We start from the raw sequence: 21425 nt of genomic DNA, 5'->3' as shown, positions 1-21425 counted from the left end.
TCAGTCGGATTAAAAAATACAAAGCATAATAGTAGAGATAATTTGCACGTAGATCGAAGAAATGAATAAACTCAAAGTACAGGACAAGAGAAGGTTTGTCTGTTTTTCTTCTCTCGGAGGATTGGTGCACAGTTTTGTGAGTAATTAAATTGAGAACCCCAAACATCTTGTCGATGAACTTTCTCAATAATTCTATGTTAAAACGCAACACGATTTGGGTTCATGATTCAGGAAAAGACTTTTTATTCAGCTTACAATTTACTCACACGAGTGAAACAGGGACCTTTTGCGGTTTTTTTCATAATTCTTTGGCATTGTGATTTCTGCATATTTTTTTTTCTTCTTTTTGTTTGAGCACTTTCTACTCTCTCTACTTGTTCCTTGTTACTTTAAGATGAATAAAATAACGTCCATTTCTGGACAAAAACACTTTTTCTGTGAGTGTGGATAAGTTTTGTTTTGTTTTCCTGCTTTTCGCAATGCTTTTTTTTTGTAAAATAGAATCTCTCAAACTACTTTGTTAATCTTGGTTGGTTGTATCCGTAATCGTGTAAAGTTGATTGTTTCTGAAGTGCTCGTAGCGTGGTGATTGTAATTTGATTTGATTATCGACATATTTTGTTACAATTTGTTGTTTGTTTCTGCTTTTCTTTATTTTCTTTTACTGTACTATCGTCAATACAAAATTCTCACAACGATCTACTTCATTTTCTAACGCTTTATTTTAACACCATTCCATCTTTTGTTTGAAAAATATAGGGGTTTCCACTCTAAATAGTATCAAACGTCCATCTGTTCTGGCACAGCTAATGTGCCTCTAAATTACTCTTTTCCTAGCTTAATCTCTGTTTTAAACATATACTCAACAGCTAAAAACGGTTGTTTTTTGGGATTGTTTTGAATCAGTCCAGCGGATTATGTTAAAATTCTTAAGAGAGTAGGAAAATTTAGCTCGTTTAGTTTATTTATGATATTTTCTTAAACGGACTAGTGACAACAAAAGTTTACGGTGTGCTGAACAAGGATTACAAATCCGTTCATTTTCAAGCTTAGCCTGATACAATCTTCATTTCGATTCACTTTCCTCAACCCTTATTTTTTGACAGTGTTTTAAATTGATAAAAAAATAAAATTAGGTGAACAAGTGAAAATTGCAAATTTTTTAGTGTCTATGAATAAAATTTCTTCATGAAATCAATAAATTTTTTTTTTTTTCATTTATTCTTGAAAAAAACATCAGAACAGCGTGCTAAGAAAAGCATACTCCGTTCAACTTGAAGATATTTCACGACAAAGTCAAGCTTAATGAGTGGTGCCATTAATGAGTGGCCATTTCTGGCTGCCAAATAATCGAATAATATCAATCTGATTTACTAAACCACTTTCTCTAACCATTTCCTGCCGCATAGTTGCGACGATAAACGAGCTTTGATATGGAAAACTGGATTGGTTTCTGGGTTTGTTTTTCCCCCTTATTTTTTGTAGGTATTTTTTGCTACATTATTTACTTTGTATTTGTTAGTCATAAGAAAGTTTGAAGAATGTGTCATTTTTCTCTTTTCACTATTTTATCTGAAAGTATCACGATTTGTTTTGTTATATTTGTTTTTTTTTTTAATTTCACTTGCTTTAACTGGTAAATAACGAACGAAGAAGTTAACATTTAGTTTCATTTACCGCATGTGTGTGTGTTTGTGTGTTGGATTTTGCTTACTGCTGGTATATAAATTGAGTCAATTTTTAGATATGTATGTAGAGTTTGGTTTTGTTTCGCCACAAAGATTTAGCTCATTTCTGTTGAGAATTACTTGGGATTAAATTGTATATCCATGAATGTTTATTCGACATATTTCACGCTTAACACTAGTACAAGTATTCATAAGTATATGTTAAGTTATGGCCAGCATAACACAGTTCTATAAACTACCATTTTTTCTCTATAACACTACCAGGAGGATAATCGTTAATGGAAGAATGATTCATGCAAAACAGCTTTTCAGAAAATTAATCTCAACAAATCCTCACTCACATCTCTCGACATCAAATATTTATTTTTTCGTAAGATTCCAAAGCATCTCTTTTGCACGACTCAGCCTTCAATTCTAATGTTTGTTTTTTATTATCTATTTTCTCTCAAAGTACCAATCAATAAACTTTCACTTTTTGACTACCGTACTGTTTGAGTATTATTAACAATATAATTTTTTCAAAGAAGAAGGCAAAAGTGATAATTTTAGGAGAAAATCTTTTAAACTGCCACGTGGAGCACAGACTCTGCATTGCAAGATTGTTAAAACGATACTATTTTTCGAAATAGTTTGAAATGCCTGTAATCCTAACTTGTGAGATGATTTTAAAATATGCATAAAAAGATGATAAAAATTTTGAGACGAGAAACTGTCGCGATAAGAGCGTTGTTATTTATTGTGATATAAGATGGTTTACGCGTTGGAACGGATCTCTGAAAAGAGAAGAAAAACGACAATGGATTAGTTTAAAATAGCATCTGTTTGAACAAAAGGAGTCGTTAAAAGTCCACTTAAAACTAATGAACGTTTGGATTACCTGGAAATAATTTGCGAGCACACAACTTTTGAAATGTTAATTCAGAGTGTGGCACCCTGAACCTTCGTGGGATTTTCGGCAAACCGCGCCCAGACAGTAAGAACTCATTTTGAGAAGATTTATTGCTACCATCTAAGAGAAAACGCTTCAGAAAAGTGATACGGAACGAGCCATTTGGTGGGCATGGATGATAATAGCAAACAAATGTGATTATTGCATTGTAAACATTGTATGATTGAGTTGACCTTTAGAGACACGTGTATTATATATACGAGTATTATATACAATTGATTCAAGTAAAATTTTACATAATTACAAAAAATTCTATCACAAAATGTGAGTGTTTGTCCATATAATTTTTCATACAAATTTGACAGCTAACCTTACAAAAATTATGCATTAAAATTCAAAAATCTGTATCTTTTGATCGATTTGGTGTCTTCGGCAATGTTTCAGGTATGCATAAGAACGATACTGAAAAAATGATACACGTTAGAAAAAAATGGTGATTTTTAATTACATTTTTTGTCACAAAAACTAGATTTGCAAAACACAGAAATTTCCAGGTTTTGCAAAAAATCTTTGAAAGATTTACGAATTTTTGAATCAATACTAATTTTTCAAAAAATTGAAATATTGGTCGTCAAAATTTTTTATCTTCATTTTTCGATGTAAAATCAAATTTGCAATCGAAATTACTTTAGTGAAATTTTGATAAAGTGCACCATTTTCGAGTTATAGTCATTTATAGGTAAATTTTTTGAAAATATTCGCAGTTTTTCATTTTTTTTTAAAGTTTGCAACTTGAAAAATATATTTTGAAAAAGCTGAGCAAATTTTCTAAATTTTGCTTTTCTGCACTTTGATGATACGACCTTTAGTTGCTGAGATATTGCAATGCAAAGGTTTAAAAACAGGAAAATTAATGTTTTCTAAATCCCACACAAACAACCCACCATTTTCTAATGTCGATATCTCAGCAACTAATGGTCCAACTTACAATGGTAAAATATGAAAAATTTGAGAAATTTTCCGATCTTTTCGAAAAAAATTTTTAAATCAGAACTAACATTTCAAATGGAACAAACATACAATATTTCGCCCTTTTGCTATGTTATTCTTAATTTAAAATTCCTGAAAATATTTTTTTTAAGAACGGACGGAAAATTTTACAAACATTATAGATCGGACCATAAGTTGCTGAGATATCGACACTAGAAAATGGTGGGTTGTTTGGGTGAGACTTAGAAAACATCAATTTTCCTGTTTTTAGTCACTTCCATGGCAATATCTCAGCAACCAAGGGTCGTATCAACAAAGTCCACAAAAACAAAATATAGAGAATTTTCTCAGCTTTTAAAAATATTTTTTAAAAAGTTGGCAAACATGTGCAAAAATTTAAAATAATGAAAAACTGCGACTGTTTTCAAAAAAGTTACTTAAAAATGCCTTTAACTAGAAAATGGTGCACTTTATCAAATTTTTGCTTAAGTTCTTTTTGATTGCAAATTTGATTTTAGCATAGCATAGCATTGGTGTCTACCCGTAGCTGCTACTTCGTTATTGACCAGGACCCCCAAACATTGCTCCGTGGACCACAGATGAAAAGTAGGAACCAATCATCACCCCTTCGCAATTTTCAAAGGTCCCTATCGTGCTGATCAATACCGACGCCGGCCACGACCAGTGGTAAGACACGGGGAAGTGGATGGGAATGTTAGCCGATACTTGAGTGATGGGACCGCCAAATCGACTGCGTCTCCGACAAAGTATCACATGAGTTTTGAGGGGTTAGTAAGATGGGTATGAGGTCAGGATTCACTGTGGTAGGTGATGCGACCATGAGCAATTCGTTTATCGGTTGAAATTTTAAAAATCTTAGGCAGCCGGCTGCGGAAAGATACCTATCTAGGGATTTAAATATAGTATTAATTCGACCGCGATTCTCCAGAAATTCTCCCTCGGCGTGCCTTCCGATCAACGGTGATGTAGGAAGGGCTTCATTCATTAAAATTATTTTATATCATAAGCCTTAAAACATATCCGTCGACGTGCCTTCCGATCCTCGATGATATGGAAAGGACTTAATCCAGCAATACGACTTGCTTGTCTCAAAAAACAAAAATCGGATCGTTTCTATCGAAAACTATATAAAGAGAACAAAAATAAAATTCATCGGCCAACGAACGCGCGCAAATAGCGACACAAAAGAGACGGAAAAAACACAAAAAAAAACAGGACTGAGCGTCCACACAGGCACCGCACTACTGATGCCATTGTTTAATTATAATGACCAATCACCCCATGCACTCGAACAGCGACACAAAAGATACGGAAAATAGCACGAAAAAATAGGACTGAGCGTCCACACAGGCACCGCACTACTGATGCCATTGTTTAATTATAATGACCAATCACCCCATGCACTCGAACAGCGACACAAAAGAGACGGAAAATAGCACGAAAAAACAGGACTGAGCGTCCACACAGGCACCGCACTACTCCTTTTTGATTGCAAATTTGATTTTACATCAAAAAATGCAATTGGAAAATGTTTGCGACCAATATTTCGTTTTTTTTAATTGTGTTGTTTCAAAACATCATTACTCGGTCAAAGATTTCTTGCCCATTCTGGAAATTTCTGAAAAGTTGCCATGTGATGTCCTCTAAAACATATAAAAAAAATATATATAGTGTTTTTTGCAAATCAAGTTTGGTGACAAAAAGTGATATAAAAAATCACCAAATTTTTTTACCGTGTATCACTTTTTTCAGTGTAGTCTATATCCATACCTACAACGTTGCCGAAGACACCAAATCGATCAAAAAATTCCTTCAAAAGATTTTTTGAATTTTCACGTATCATTTTTGTATGGACAGCTGCCAAATTTGTATGGAACATTATATGGACAAACCAATGATGCAAAATGGCTTCTTTGGGTACACCGAAGGCTCCAAAAAAGTTTCAGCCGGATTTTAAAAAACAAAAAAAAACGAATGACTGAAATCTCAGAGAATTGCTCAGTTCTGACGAAACGTCAATTTGCATATTCAATATCAAAACCCATGAATGTCTTCTAACTCGAATTCGCGTAAAAATGATAGTTTTTTTGCCTTCCTCACCTTACTGAGGAAAGGCAATAAAATCACTCGAAAAACGAAATTCTTAATTTGACCACCTAGACCCACCTTCATGTATACATATCGACTCAGAATCAATTTTTGAGCAAATGTCTCTGTGTGTGGTGGGATGTTGATCGAAAAAAATTGCACTGAGTTATCTTAGCACTGGCTGACCCGATTTGGACCGTTTTGGTCTCATTTGATCCGTCTTGGGGTCCCATAAGTCGCTATTAAAAATGATAAAGTTTAGTTAAGTAATTCAAAAGTTGTGCTAAAAAACTAATTTAACAAAAGTCCGGAAGATTGTAAAAAGGGTGTTTTTTGTAAGAAACTTCGTCATGTTATACATTTTTAGACAGGTATTCGAAAGACCTTTCCAACGTGTGACCAACCACCTTGGTTTGCCCACATCGTCTCATGAACCTTCCCTGAACACTCGGGTCATTTCAAGAGGTAGACCACTTAGAAAAGCTAGAGTTAGGGTAGATTTTCAACCAAGAAACGCAAAATAAGCGCAACATTTGCAAATATAATAAATCTGCACCAATTCGTCAAACAACAGTCGTTTTGAATTTAAATAGCTAGAAAAAGTAATAGAATGGCACAAGCGATTTGCATCACACATCACATTAGGCATTGTTTTCAGTAGCGACAACTTGGCTACTCTTATCAACACCCACGAAACGCAGAGATGAACGCAACCTCGACTTCTGCGTGATCTTCGAGGGCTCTTCGGAGTCTGGACGGGATCGACTCGTTCACTTGCTTGAGCACCAGGAAGGAGTCCACACGCTCACGAAGATCTAACCCCAGTGAGTAGAACCGCGATTTAAGAACCTCCCACGAGGTCGAGGAAGTCCCGAAAGCCACCGTCTACGGCTGAGGGATTGCGATCGTACGGCCATCCGTAACCTGGCCAAGTCCCGCGAGTTCTAGTGTTCGACCAGCACGTTAATTACCCTGGATTGCCCCTTGGCAAGTGTTCCTGCTAGCCACGAGCTAAGCATCGGTGGGCTCCGTTACAAATAGCCACCGCCACGAACCGCACCGGAGTGTGCCTGGACGTGCACGACAACCACGCACGGTCCTTCGAACGTCCCGGATCGTCTACTACGGGTACGGAAGCGAGTACGAGAGACGCCGTGTCACGAGGTTCCGGACGGGAACGTGACTTCGGCGAATACTACGGTGTTCCACGCCGGAACGCGGGAAGTCCTGCAACACGAGGAGGAGACGGCAGGCAACGAGAAGTCCCAGGTCGAGGACGGGGACGGAGCGTGTTCGAGATCCGACCACCCACGCGTCGGGGAACGCACCAGATCCCGATGTCCACGAGCGACGCCGAGAGTAGCTGATCAGCGGGCCCATACACTGACACCACACAAGTAAGTCCGGTTAGGTAGCTTAGGGAGTAGGTTGTTAGGGCAGATTCTCAAATAAACGTGCCATGAAAACGTAGAAGTGGTCTTTTCCTCTTTGCTTTCAAATGAAGATTAACTGAGTGAGCCGACCCTGGGTGTTCTTGGGGGTTTTGTGCGACTGAGCGGGTTGTAACAAAGGGAAAGTTACATATTGGCGACCAACAAAAAAAGTTAATAATTTCAATTATTCACTTTATTTTGGAGGTTAACGAGGGGAGAATCTGGTTTGAATCGGCAAAATCGGTCTTCGGATTGGCGTCGGTGTTTCTGGTAAACCCACTTGCTTTTAAACTGTTCAATTTAATGTAGATAATTGTAGTTCTGAAGTGAATTCTTCAACTGATATTATAAACCACTTAATTTGGGTGGCAATGATTGTTCAAAAGTAAATTAATCGCTCAATAACTTGCAATTTTGGCGTGATTCGATCGAAAACCGCATGTAAAATATTTATTGGTTATAATTTGTCGTGAAATCGTTTGTCTCAATTAATTTATTAAATTTGGTGTTCATTTGTACATTTTAAGGTGTGAATTATTTTGCATGAGCTGTATTTTATTCTATTTATTTTATTTATTATTTTAAACTGTTTAAGTGTGTTTTTTTTTCTATCCAAAATGGATCAATTTATTCGTCAATATTTTGATATGAACACTGCTCATTTGTTGGAAGACGAGCTGAACAACGAGCTGACCATTCGCAATATTGAGTTTGGTTCGGAGTCTCGATCAGCTTTAGAGAGAAGATTAAGAGGACAATTAAAAGAAGAAAGAGAGTCCAAAGTCTTAACATTTGAGTACGAAAAAGGATGGGATTTATTGATCGATGAACTGGAATTATGTGATAATAAAATTCAGGAGATCAAAAATATTTTAGAAAACAGAACAGCTAAAAGTGTCCCAGATCAAAAATTCAAAACACGATTACTTCATTTATTTATCCGCATGCTTCGAGCTAAAGTTCACACTACCGAGGACGCTGATATTAATACGATTAAGGAAATGGTAGGAGTTTGCGCTAAACTATTAAGAAATTATTTTTCACCGACTTCACCGTTTGAGGAGATACGAGCGGCAGAAGCAGAAATTATCAATTCTAGCATACGCCAAGCGCGAGATGAACTCGACAAAGATAAGACCCCAACTGAGATCACTACTCAGAACAATGGTAACGTAACCCCTATTCCGTCCAAATCAAATTCAATATATTCGGGAGTGGGAACTGAACAGGAAGAAGTAGAGGAAGAAGAAGAAAAGGAAAAATATGATGAAGAAGAGGAAGGAAACATCGAAGAAGAGGGAGATGCGGAAAAAAGGAATGAGCAACAAAGCGAATTAAATAAGTTGCGAAAAATTAACGCTGAGCTTAGAACTATTGTGGATCAATTATTAGAGAGAATACACAAATTAGAAATTGAAAATTCCAAACCAGATGATGTCATGAAAAATAGCACCCAATTTAACAATCAGAATAAACCTAAGTTGGAAGGTCCATCAAAACCAAAATTTAGTTACGAAGATTTTTAAATTGGCTGGTCAAAGATGAAAATTCAGGTGAACACAGTAACAACAATTCAAATGGAAATGTCAAAGATAATAAAAATTTTCATAAACAACCAAAACCGAGTTCCTCAAGCCATAAGGGATCGGGAGGAGAAGTGACTGGAAAACGGTTCCCTGTGCACAAGTGGAAAATTAGGTACGATGGCTCTGATGGAGGTCGTCGCCTGCACGATTTTTGAAAGAAGTAGAATTTAATGCAAGATCCGAAGGTTTTAACAAACAAGAATTGTACAATTCAGCTCATCACTTGTTTGAAGGAAAGCTAGGTCATGGTTTATGGAGATTAATGCAAATAATGAGTTAGAAACTTGGGAAAATGTTGTCAGTGAGTTGAAACTAGAATTTCTTCCACCTGATCTTGATTATTTTTATGAACGGCAGTTGCATTTGCGTAAGCAAGCTGCAAGGGAAAAGTTTCAAGATTATTATTTTGATATGATTCGACTCTTTAGAAATTTGTCTAGTCCGATGGAGGAGGACAGAAAGTTTAAAATTATTTTTCGTAATGCTCGAAGCGAGTACAAAAGCGCTATGCTAGCTGCAAACGTTAAAACTCTTCCCGCGATGAAGGAATTTGGGAAAAACTTTGACGCCATCAACTGGCAATGGTACACTAAGGGTGAGAAAGAAGGTCCCCGAGGAACACGAACAAATGATAGGCAGATAAACGAAATCAAAACAGAGAGAAGAAACCCAAACCCGAACAATGCTGGAAATAATCAAAACAATAATCGTCCGTGGAATAAGGAGAGAATTTCTCGAGAGAGTTTAGAAACACGAATCGTCCAAATCCAAATTACAGAAATGGTCAGAATAAGCAGAATCCACCAACTAAACCTGAAAATTCGTTGCAAAAAGAGCCCGAGCGGAAGCCATTGCAAAAACTAGTCAACCTGATGATCAAAATCCAGGGCCTAGTACAAATCTAAATACTTTGGAAAAGATTTTAAAGTCGTATGTCCCGTTACGTAAAGGTACTTGTTTTAATTGCCATAATTTTGGGCACAACTTTTATCAATGTAAACAGGAAAAGCAAATATTTTGTGAAGAGTGTGGTTTTCCTGGTTTTTAAAATGTGATTGTCCGTTTTGTCCAACAAAAAACTCAGAGAAGGCTGCTCAATGAGGCAGAGTAGTCGAAAGGAATTACCTGAAAGCCCTCTTGAAGAAAATTCCACCAAAAGTATTCTTACGCAGCTCGGTTATGCGCACGTGGTGGCTGAATCTAACGATGATGGGGAGGTCAACACAATTTTTCTCCACCCGCATGGTGATAACAGGCCATTTGTGCGAATCGACTTGCTAGGAATCCAAATAACTGCACTTTTAGACAGCGGGGCAAATAGAAACATTTTAGGAAAAAATTCACATAAACTCGTCACGAATTTGAATTTGAACTGTTCACCGTCGGACATGTCTTTGATTACTGCCGAAGGACATCCAGTAGAAGTTGCAGGAGAGATTGATATTCCAGTTTCTTTTAACGGAACTACAAAGATCGTCTCTTTTGTAGTCGCGCCCTCTCTCAAGCGACAGTGCTATCTTGGAATGTCGTTTTGGGACCAATTCGGTATCTATCCTTCTCTCCGAGAGTCGTTTATCGAAACAATTGATGACTCTGAGGAGCAGATCGATGATGAAGTTCGGTTGACTCCCAAACAACAAGCCAAGTTAGAACAAATTAAATCTTTATTTCTGGTACCAAAGCCTGGTGATATCGGCTGTACAAAGTTGTTAACTCACACTATTGAACTTAGTGACGAATACCGTGACAAACCACCAATTAGACAAAACCCATACCCATGGAGTCCCGAAGTTCAACGAAAAATAGGAATTGCTTTAGATAATATGATTAGGGATGATATTGTAGAACCGTCTACTTCAGAATGGTCTCAACCAGTAGTACCTGTTTCAAAAAGAGACAGCGATGCTGTACGCCTCTGTCTCGACGCGAGAAAGCTGAATGAGCGCACTAAGCGTGACGCTTATCCGCTTCCGCATCAAAATCGCATTTTAAGCAGACTTGGTTCTTGCAAATATCTTACCACCATTGATCTTAGTCAAGCCTTTCTACAAATACCGCTTAGCCCCGAATCTAGGCCATTTACAGCATTTTCCATACCTGGACGTGGATTGTTTCATTTTAAGAAACTACCATTCGGGTTAGCAAACAGTCCAGCCAGTTTGAGCAAATTAATGGACAAAGTGTTAGGATTCGGTGTGCTCGAGCCAAATATATTTGTGTACTTGGATGACATAGTTGTCGCAAGTCACACGTTTGAAGACCACGTTGAACACTTGAAAGAGTTAGCTAGAAGGTTGAATGAAGCTGATTTGAGAATCAATTTACAAAAATCCAAATTTTGTGTCCCGGAATTGCCCTACTTAGGTTACATTTTATCAAAAGACGGTCTTAGGCCCAATCCTGATCGCGTTCACGCGATTGTTGTGTATGAGGTCCCTAAGTCTGTTCGTGCGTTGCGCAGATTTCTCGGTATGGCGAACTATTATCGACGATTTATCAATAATTTCAGCGAATTGACATCGCCACTCACAGATCTACTCAAAAACAAACCTAAAAAGGTTGAGTGGACTGCTGAGGCTGATCTGGCATTCCGGACCATTAAGGAGAAATTGATTAGCGCTCCTGTAATGTCAAACCCTGATTTCAAATTACCTTTTACGGTGCAAACCGATGCAAGCGATCACGCAATTGCGGGGGTGCTTACTCAAGTTCAGAACGGAGAGGAGAAGGTCATAGCGTATCATTCAGAAAAGTTAAAAGGCGCGGAACTTAACTATCACGCCGCGGAAAAGGAGGGATTAGCAGCTCTGAGGTGTATAGAAAAGTTTCGATGTTATATCGAGGGGAGTAAATTTACACTAGTGACCGACTCGTCAGCTTTAACATTCATTATGCGCTCTAAATGGAAGACTTCTTCAAGGTTGTCACGTTGGAGCATAATCTTACAACAATATCATATGATCATAAAACACCGAAAGGGAAAAGAAAACGTTGTTCCTGACGCTCTCTCCCGGTCTTTAGAAATCGCGGAGATTGACGATGGTAGCGATTGGTATTCTAAACTTTACGCTTCTATAAAACGAGATCCTGAAAATTATATTGACTTTAAAATAGAAAATAATATCCTTTACAAACTAGTTTCTTCACAGTCCGATGTATTAGATTACGCGTTTGACTGGAAGCAATGTGTACCGACTTCTAAAAGAGCAGACATTTTAGTCAAAGAACATGATGAAGCATTCCATGTTGGCTACGAAAAGACTGTTGCGAAAATTAAAGAAAGGTTTTATTGGCCACGAATGGCAGCTGAAATTAAGAAATATGTAATGAACTGTGAAACTTGTAAGAGAATAAAACATTCAACAATTTCGGTTGTCCCAGAAATGGGCAATCAACGGATTACAACCAAACCATTTCAGATTCTAACAATCGACTACATACAATCTCTTCCGAGGAGTGCCAAGGGCAATGCACATCTGCTCGTCCTGATGGACGTGTTCTCTAAGTACTGTCTGTTGGTCCCTGTCCGGAAGATCTGTGCAAGTAGTGTTTGTGAAATTCTAGAACAGTTCTGGTTCCGTCGTTATCTGTACCTCAGTACCTGATATCAGATAACGCAACAACATTCCAATCTAAAGAATTTCAACAACTATTGAATAAATATGAAATACAACATTGGGCTAGCGCAAGACATCGAAGTCAAGCGAACCCCACGGAAAGACTGAATAGGACGATAAATGCAATGATTAGAAGTTATGTTAGGGAGAATCAGAGACTTTGGGATACGCGAATCTCCGAGGTGGAATTTGTGCTGAACAACACCGTTCACGCGACTACCAAGTACACCCCGTACAGGGTGATCTTCGGGCATGAGATCGTTACCAAGGGCTCCGAGCATCGACTCCAACCCTTACTGGAATTGAGTGATGAAGAGAGGATGGAGCGGATGCAGATCGTCAGTAGATCGGTTCACCAGAGAGTTGTTGACCATCTACGAAAGGCGCACGAAGAGACGAAGAGACGTTACGATTTGAGGCACAAACGTTACGCCCCGACCTTTGACGTCGGGCAGAAAGTGTACAAACGTACGTTCCGTCAGTCTTCCGCCGGCGACCACTTTAACGCGAAGCTTGGAGAAGTGTACGAACCGGTGGTGATTCTCGCAAAGAAAGGTTCTTGTGCGTATGAAGTTGGTGATGACGCAGGAAAAGTCTTGGTGTCTTTTCCGCTGGCGATTTAAAAGCATAAATTTTTGCATGTTTTATGCTGGAAGTGATAGAAAGTTGGTGTAAACGATTTGTGATGGGAAAGTTGAGAGCCGATTTCTGTTATCAGCATGTAGAAAGTCGGTTCCTCACACCGTTTCAGCTATTGTTTCGACCCAGCCGTTCTTATCATGGAATTGTATCCCGGGATGATGAGCAAGAAAAGGAGAGGAATATGGATAACGATTGGAGATGGAATAATTGAAGGTCAGTTTGTCTATTGTTAAAGGGTACCAAAACAAAACAGTAAAGCTTTACAAATTTTATACTCTTCTGTGATATATTTATTTTCTTTTGTGTCTTTTAATCGCATTGTCCTTGATCGTAAACAGTTCTTTTGGTCATGGAATAGCGAGTTGTGGGCGGACAAAATGCATTTATTTATTTATCTCTGAGTTTTGTTACAGAAAATGTTTGTGGGTAGTTTTGAAGCACCAGTATTTATGTTTTTATGCTGTATTATTTTAACTTCGTCACAAGGACGCTTGTGAACGTTGAATCCATTGAAGGAGGAGCAATTTTAAATTGTTTCTTATTTATACACCACCAAATTAAGTACAAATACACCAAATTTGATTCCCTTCTGTTTAAGAATCCACGTACGAAGTCAACCCTATTTAACTGATCTTGGCCAATCTTTTAAAGTAAAAATCGATACATTTCGACTTCGTATCTGCGCAAAAATTGTTCGTTTTCTTAAACTGGATCGAATCAAATACGCAACATAAGTAAATTTCGCGATATGAATTGAAAAACTAAGGCCATTGTTTGCAGTGTCACTCTAGTTAGTGCTCACAAGTGCAACATAATACCACCCAAAACGAATCCGCGCGCTTAATTAATGAAAATTTAAATTTGTAGAAGTATTCCGGAATACAGTAAGAATTCATATTTTTTTTTGTAATTTTAATGTGTAATTTATTGTTTGATGTTTATTGTTTGTTAATGATTGTTTCCCATCTTTTGATGCGAGTATAATATTTCAGTCGAAGATCATTTCGTTTCTTCACTTATGCACAGTTTGAACGGATTGATTGTAAGGGTACAGTTGCGGCATTTTGTTTGATTCTAATCTTATTCAAAAAACAAAAAAAATATCTAACAATATTTTTTTTCCCCGAGCGGTGCGGTAGTGTGACCAACCACCTTGGTTTGCCCACATCGTCTCATGAACCTTCCCTGAACACTCGGGTCATTTCAAGAGGTAGACCACTTAGAAAAGCTAGAGTTAGGGTAGATTTTCAACCAAGAAACGCAAAATAAGCGCAACATTTGCAAATATAATAAATCTGCACCAATTCGTCAAACAACAGTCGTTTTGAATTTAAATAGCTAGAAAAAGTAATAGAATGGCACAAGCGATTTGCATCACACATCACATTAGGCATTGTTTTCAGTAGCGACAACTTGGCTACTCTTATCAACACCCACGAAACGCAGAGATGAACGCAACCTCGACTTCTGCGTGATCTTCGAGGGCTCTTCGGAGTCTGGACGGGATCGACTCGTTCACTTGCTTGAGCACCAGGAAGGAGTCCACACGCTCACGAAGATCTAACCCCAGTGAGTAGAACCGCGATTTAAGAACCTCCCACGAGGTCGAGGAAGTCCCGAAAGCCACCGTCTACGGCTGAGGGATTGCGATCGTACGGCCATCCGTAACCTGGCCAAGTCCCGCGAGTTCTAGTGTTCGACCAGCACGTTAATTACCCTGGATTGCCCCTTGGCAAGTGTTCCTGCTAGCCACGAGCTAAGCATCGGTGGGCTCCGTTACAAATAGCCACCGCCACGAACCGCACCGGAGTGTGCCTGGACGTGCACGACAACCACGCACGGTCCTTCGAACGTCCCGGATCGTCTACTACGGGTACGGAAGCGAGTACGAGAGACGCCGTGTCACGAGGTTCCGGACGGGAACGTGACTTCGGCGAATACTACGGTGTTCCACGCCGGAACGCGGGAAGTCCTGCAACACGAGGAGGAGACGGCAGGCAACGAGAAGTCCCAGGTCGAGGACGGGGACGGAGCGTGTTCGAGATCCGACCACCCACGCGTCGGGGAACGCACCAGATCCCGATGTCCACGAGCGACGCCGAGAGTAGCTGATCAGCGGGCCCATACACTGACACCACACAAGTAAGTCCGGTTAGGTAGCTTAGGGAGTAGGTTGTTAGGGCAGATTCTCAAATAAACGTGCCATGAAAACGTAGAAGTGGTCTTTTCCCTCTTTGCTTTCAAATGAAGATTAACTGAGTGAGCCGACCCTGGGTGTTCTTGGGGGGTTTTGTGCGACTGAGCGGGTTGTAACAAAGGGAAAGTTACAAACGAGTTCAATAGATTGCGGATCTGACAACCCTATCAAAAGTTATAAGCACTTAAGTGTTATTAATGAACTTTTTGGAGGCCGGATCTCAGATATTTTGACAAAAACGTTGTCCGGATCTATCATGCGACCTGTCGTTGGATAGGTAATCAAAAGACCTTTCCAACGAGTTCAGTAGATTGCAGATCTTACAACCCTATCAAAAGTTATAAGCACTTAAATGTTATTTATGAACTTTGTGGAGGCCGGATCTCAGATATTATCTAGCATTACACTCAACATGTGAGGAAGGCACCAACCACCTAATCGTGGATAAAGTAACGTTTTTTACCGAGGATCGTTATTTTTTGCCAAGTGATAAATTAATTTTTTTTTTGTTTTGGAAGAACTTTGACGAGCTCGAAAATAAAAAATGAGATTGTGTGGTCAGTCCTATTAATGAGTCAATCTTTGATTCCGATTGGTAATGTAGGGGGTTCTTCAATTTTGACTACCCGAGTATACTTCCAGATTTTATGTCAAATTATAAGATGATAATAATAAAAAAAAATACTTTTGACATACACTAAACTCTATCAAATTCAAATACTTTCTTTATGTTCATCAAGCAAACCTTCTTGAGTGTCAATGTCCCAGTTATCTCGATAAATTTTGCGTTCAGCAATAGAGGGCGCGGTAGTGGAGAATGAATGCTAAAAAACGAAAATTATACGATAAGAGCAACCGAGAAAGCTGTTGGCAAATTTACATTTAAATTTGGTCCCTTGTTTGATTTCGCTAAAAGCTGCGCCACTTTTCAAACCGTTCACGAATCCGTCGCAGTTTTTCCCCTCGCTGTGGGAAGCCAAAACAGCAATATCTGGAAGAAAAATCTTTTCTCTTTCTCAAGCAGCTGATCTCGACGACGACGATGGCGGGACTTTGCGGTTGTGTTGTGATCATTATTTAAAATTTTCCGCGGCAACAACAGTTTCAGCACAATGGTGGTTCTGGAAAAGTTAAGCTCTTGGGAATACGCTGCCACTCACACAGGCTCTCAAAAGGGGGAGTATAGAAGTGAGCATTCAGATTGTGGGTGGTGGTGAAATGTTTGCTTTTAATTTCTCCAACCAACCGGATTGCTAGCAGTTCATTTACATCGTGTCGATCAACCCCTTTTGTGCGGGCTTAATTAGTTTCGCAAATTGTAAGCGAGCTGTGCTGTATGTTTTGGAGTTTCTGGTGAATCGAGCGTGTTTAATGTGTACTACAAACTGCCCGGCTAATCATTGGTGAATGGGAAAGTGCGAGTCAATTTGGGAAATATTGTTCTACAAACTGTTTTACTCATCCTGATGGGTTGAAAAGGATATGGTTGAACTTTTATTGAACAATTGAAATTATTCAAATCTGGATTGGAACCCACGAACTTAAGTTTACATTTTTTATGCAAATTGTAGATACAAATTTATTGAAGTGTTTACAAACATCGAACAAAAACTCTTTTCGAATTTGTCTGATATTATTATTCGAATAGTGTTCCCTTCTTGAAAAATCTTGCCCCTGGCTATCCAATTCGCAGAAAGGTAGTCTCCGAAACATCAATTTCAAACTAAGTGTATCGAATTATGAACGGTAGAATAAATTAGCATTGCGTACCCTTCCGGAAGGTTTATTCATGGGAAAAAAAAGAAGAAGACCCCACCTCCCAAACGGTCTTCAACAGCACAACCCGTCCGGTATTAGAGCAACAAAGTTTCACCATGTTCAACGAGAATTGCTCGCCGAGAGTACGTGCCCGGAATGTTTAACCTTCACTACTCGTGTTGAGAAGAACACACAAACACACGAATCCATATACACACCATTACTACACTCGGACTAGCTAGTACCAGCTACAGGAATGTGTGTACTTCAAGACTGACTAAGAGAAAGGGGGGGGGGGAGAGAAAGTTTGCGGAAAAGATCGTTCTGAAATCACAGAGCACACATCGCCCACTAGTGGAAATCAAATAAAAGCTGTTTGTCCGTTTTCTTGAAGCTTTTCCTGGAGGAGCTTTTCTTCCTGGCACCTCCCTCTCACCCCCTCCCAAGCAATGCTGCTGGTGATGATAATGGCGGTGGCTGGCGCGCTGGTCGTTTGTTGTGGCGATTAAATCTCGGACTTACAAATGTGAAAATTGCCATTGAAAATATGGTACTAATGGGAGCTTCGTGACCTGGGGTGAGTGAGTGGGAAGGAGGGAGAACGAAGACAAAGGCGGGGAGGGGAAAGCTCATCGATCTAAATTAGCCAATTACTCTCTGCCAGAGTGCGATGTGGAAAGCTTTCTTGATGGGAATTTTTCATCTTGCTTCGTCTTTTTTTTTGCGTTGCTTTGCGTCTCGACAGCATTGAGACGAAGATGAAGCAACGACAACCATGATGTTGCTTATTTGTACTGAATGGGCAGTACTGTTTCTTTGTGCATTAACAGTAATGGTGAAAAATTGCAGTGCTGTGCTCATGTTTGTATATGACATCCATTTGATTTTTTGGCACTTTGTGGAGGGAGATCAACGTACTCCAGAAAAAAACTGCAAATTATTCAAAACGCATAAAATCCGTAAAAAGTATCGTCATCGAATTGGGAGAGCAGTTTTAGCAAGGTTGCAGCCTAATATTTTGATATTTTTGGTTGGTTTCGGTTACACAACAAAATGTGTACATACATTTCCAAATTTAAAAGCTGTCAGTGCTCTAAAAACTGTTGTCCCTATTCAGACTAAAGTCGCGATTCACCCCAGTTGACGGTAGCTCATTTCTCGGCTTAGTTTTCAAAAGGTCCTAGGAACCGTAGTAAACATACCTGTTTTTCGATCGGTTCTCGATCAACTTACGGGTTTTCAAAATCAAAAATTCTTCAAATTGTTTCCTCTAAATGTTCTGTACTGAAAAACACAAAAAATTGCCTAATTCTGAGAAAAAATCAAAATGCGTCGGAGGTCTTGATTGCTATTACGACGAATTGCAAACTCACCAGAGATTTATACCATACCATTTATACCATTTTTAATCCGGCTGAAAATTTTAACATTCCAACGCCCAAGGCTCCAATAAAGTTGGAACGGTAATTTCAACTCGCTGGTTCTCGGGCATAACTCAACCCATCAAGATGATTATTTTTTCCAGTGATTTGTTAGAATGTCTAGATGATCCTAAAACTTTGCAGAATTTAATTTGATCAAATCTGTAATTTTTGCGATCAAAAACATCGCTCCAACTTTTTTTTTTCGAGTGTAAAAAAAGTCATCAAAAATTCCGCGGAGGCAGTCGTTTTAAAAAAGGTGAAACGATGTTTTCGGTCGCAGAAATGACAGATTTGATCAAATTAAATTCTGCAATGTATAAGGATCAGCTAGACATTCTAACAAATCGCTGGAAACAAGAATCTTCCCGATTGGTTGAGTAATGGCCGAGAACCAGCGAGTTGAAGTTAGTGTTCCAACTTTTTTGGGAGGCTTGGGCGTCCGTGTAAGTTGGACATGCGTTGGGCGTTCCAGTGTTAAAGAGCCTTCAGTAAGCACAAAAAAGCCATTTTGCATGATAAGTTTGTGTATATAATTTTCTATACGAATTTGGCAGCTGTCCATACAAAGATGATAAGGCTTAGTGATTTTTCACGCTCGAAAATTGCAAATTTCACGGGGACCTCAATTTCAAACCACCAAATTTCACGCGAATTTCACGGAACGTGATGTTAAATGTTAAAATAACTCTGAATATTTTATGTTTCAATCACAGAAACTACTTTTCATGCTTTATTATATGTAAATCTTCAATAAACAAAAAAATCTTTCATAAATTTGAACGTGACACAAAAAAAAATTCTCCTAATTTTCAAAAAAGATTCCACCTAGTTTATGGATGAGCTGTATATATATTTTGAAATAAAATGTAGGGCATGCGTATTCTCATATATTTAACTGCTATTTTTTAATATTCGACTTAGAAAGTTAAAAAGTTTTCGCTGATTAGCTTCAATTTATTGAATTCCATATCAAAGCAAGATTTAACAATCTTGTCCAACAAAAATGAGTGAAATAATTTGACTTTTTTTGCAACATTTAGCACATTAACATTTTTTTTAGTTTTTGTTGGGTCGTGGACCCTATTATGGCATAAGTTGCATTTTACCCCCCGGTCACGCAGTGTTTCCCTCATTGACCGCTGGGAGCGCTAGTAGGCTGACAGTACAGTCTGTCATGTATGTTATTGTATATCTTCGTGATGCAATTTTTGTGATTTAGATTTAAGGTTTCGTATTTTGTAAAATTGTGAAATAAGCTTCTTCTGTGTTGAACCTCCGAGGAAGCAGGTAGCCTCTCGGAGCCTTGAAAACCACCGTGTTTTATTTGTTCGGTAAGAAACGTCTTCGTCCGCCATCGTCCCTGCAGCCCCGCCGTCGTCCGTTAGTGGTTGGTTCCGGCAGTCCCGCAAGTAGTTAATCACAACGCAGGGACTGGCCAATTGGACCGAACAGTTTTCATCTCCCTTTTCAAAATTTCAATTTTAAATCAAAAGTAAAAAATAATATATGCAAGTGTAACGTCACACGTCGAAAAACGACCTTTCACGTTTTGTAGATGGGCAATGTGTGTAAACAAAGTGAAATAAATATTTTTATGTGGTGCTGACAAGGAAATTCACAAAAAATCATCAGCAGATTGATTTTCTTGAAGAATATTGGGAGCGATTTTCTTTTGCGTGATTTGCTTCCTCTCTCTTTCGCGGGTGAAGAAAGTTCGCTAGCGAAATTGATTTTTGTGAGATTATTCCATCCCTGACTTGTATCGAAATCATCATTTTTATTCAAAATTAAAACAAAAACATAAAAAAGTAGTATATTTTGAAACTTTCACGGGAATCATCCACCCAAATAATCAAATATCGTTCAAATTAAACAGGACTCAGAAAAAATCTGTTAAGTTTTTAAAAGTTGATTTCAAAGCTTTCATTTTATTTTGAATAAAACAAAGCATAATTCTTTTATTTTTCGTACTAAACTAACTAAGTTTCTAAAATCACTGAAAAATCTGAACAATTCTTTAAATGGTTCATACCAAGCTTTTCTATTGAAAACTAATAATTTTTTCTTAAATAGTCTGTGTGGATGAAATATTTATTATGTTGTTATTTTGAAAAACAAACATGATTTGAGAAAATTAATAAATTTCACGAATTTCACGCTGTCCACGAAATCGTCAAAAATCACTAACTCTATGTTAGAAATTGAACTTTAACTCACTTTATTCTACAGTAGTTCATAAGATTATGTTTATTCCTATTTGTGTTAGATAAATCATTTTGAGAAAAATCGTTACAGTTTCACACAAATATAAAAATTCACGGGATTTCGCGGAAAATGCCAAATTTCACGGATTTTACGCTGTCCGCGAAATCGTGAAATTTCACTAACCCTAAAGATGATGTACGAAAATTCAAAAAAATTGTAGGAATGGATAGGGACTACACTGAAAAAATTATACACGGTAAAAAAAATATTGGTGATTTTTAATTTCCTTTTTTGTCACTAAACTTGATTTGTCAATAAAAACACCTCTTTTTAATTTTTATATTTCTTCATATGTTTTAGTGGACATCAAATGCCAACTTTTCATGAATTTCCAGAATGGGCAAAAAATCTTCGAGCGAGTTATGAATATTTGAATCAATACTGATTTTAAAAAAATCCAAATACTGGTTGCACAAATTTTTCAACTTCATTTTTCGATCTAAAATCGAATTTGCAATCAAAAAGTACTGAAGTGAAATTGTGATACAGTGCACCGTTTTCAAGCTACAGCCATTTTTAGGTAACTTTTTTTGAAAATAGGCGCAGTTTTAATTTTTTTTAATTAGTGCACAAGTTTTCCCAATTTAGAGAAAAATATTCATGAATAGCTAAAAAAAATCTTTATAAATATTTTTTTTTTTTTTTAACTTTTTCGATACGACCCTAAGTTTGCTGAGATATTGCTATGCAAAGGACTAAAAACAGGAAAATTGATGTTTGCTAAGCCTCACCCAAACAACCTATGCAATTTTTTCTAATGTCGATATCTCAGCAACTAATTATCCGATTTTCAATGTTGATATATGAAACATTAGTGAAATTTTACG

General features: G+C 38.0%; 1 protein-coding gene across 10 annotated transcripts in view; it reads right to left on the bottom strand.

The window, feature by feature from the left end:
• Positions 1-292: 292 nt before the first annotated feature.
• LOC6040147 (ras-specific guanine nucleotide-releasing factor 2) overlaps positions 293-21425 on the bottom strand; it is a 373188-nt gene continuing 352055 nt past the window's right edge. For all 10 annotated transcript variants that reach the window (XM_038262900.1, XM_038262899.1, XM_038262901.1 and 7 more), the window contains one exon: positions 293-2461. The gene's annotated coding sequence lies outside the window, so the exon portion shown is untranslated. The remainder of the gene's footprint in view (positions 2462-21425) is intronic.

Source organism: Culex quinquefasciatus, chromosome 3, assembly GCF_015732765.1.
Source record: "Culex quinquefasciatus strain JHB chromosome 3, VPISU_Cqui_1.0_pri_paternal, whole genome shotgun sequence".
In the NCBI taxonomy this organism is placed as follows: Eukaryota; Metazoa; Arthropoda; class Insecta; order Diptera; family Culicidae; genus Culex; species Culex quinquefasciatus.
Note: the sequence above shows the minus strand (reverse complement) of the source record. Positions and strands in the feature narration are given on the sequence as shown.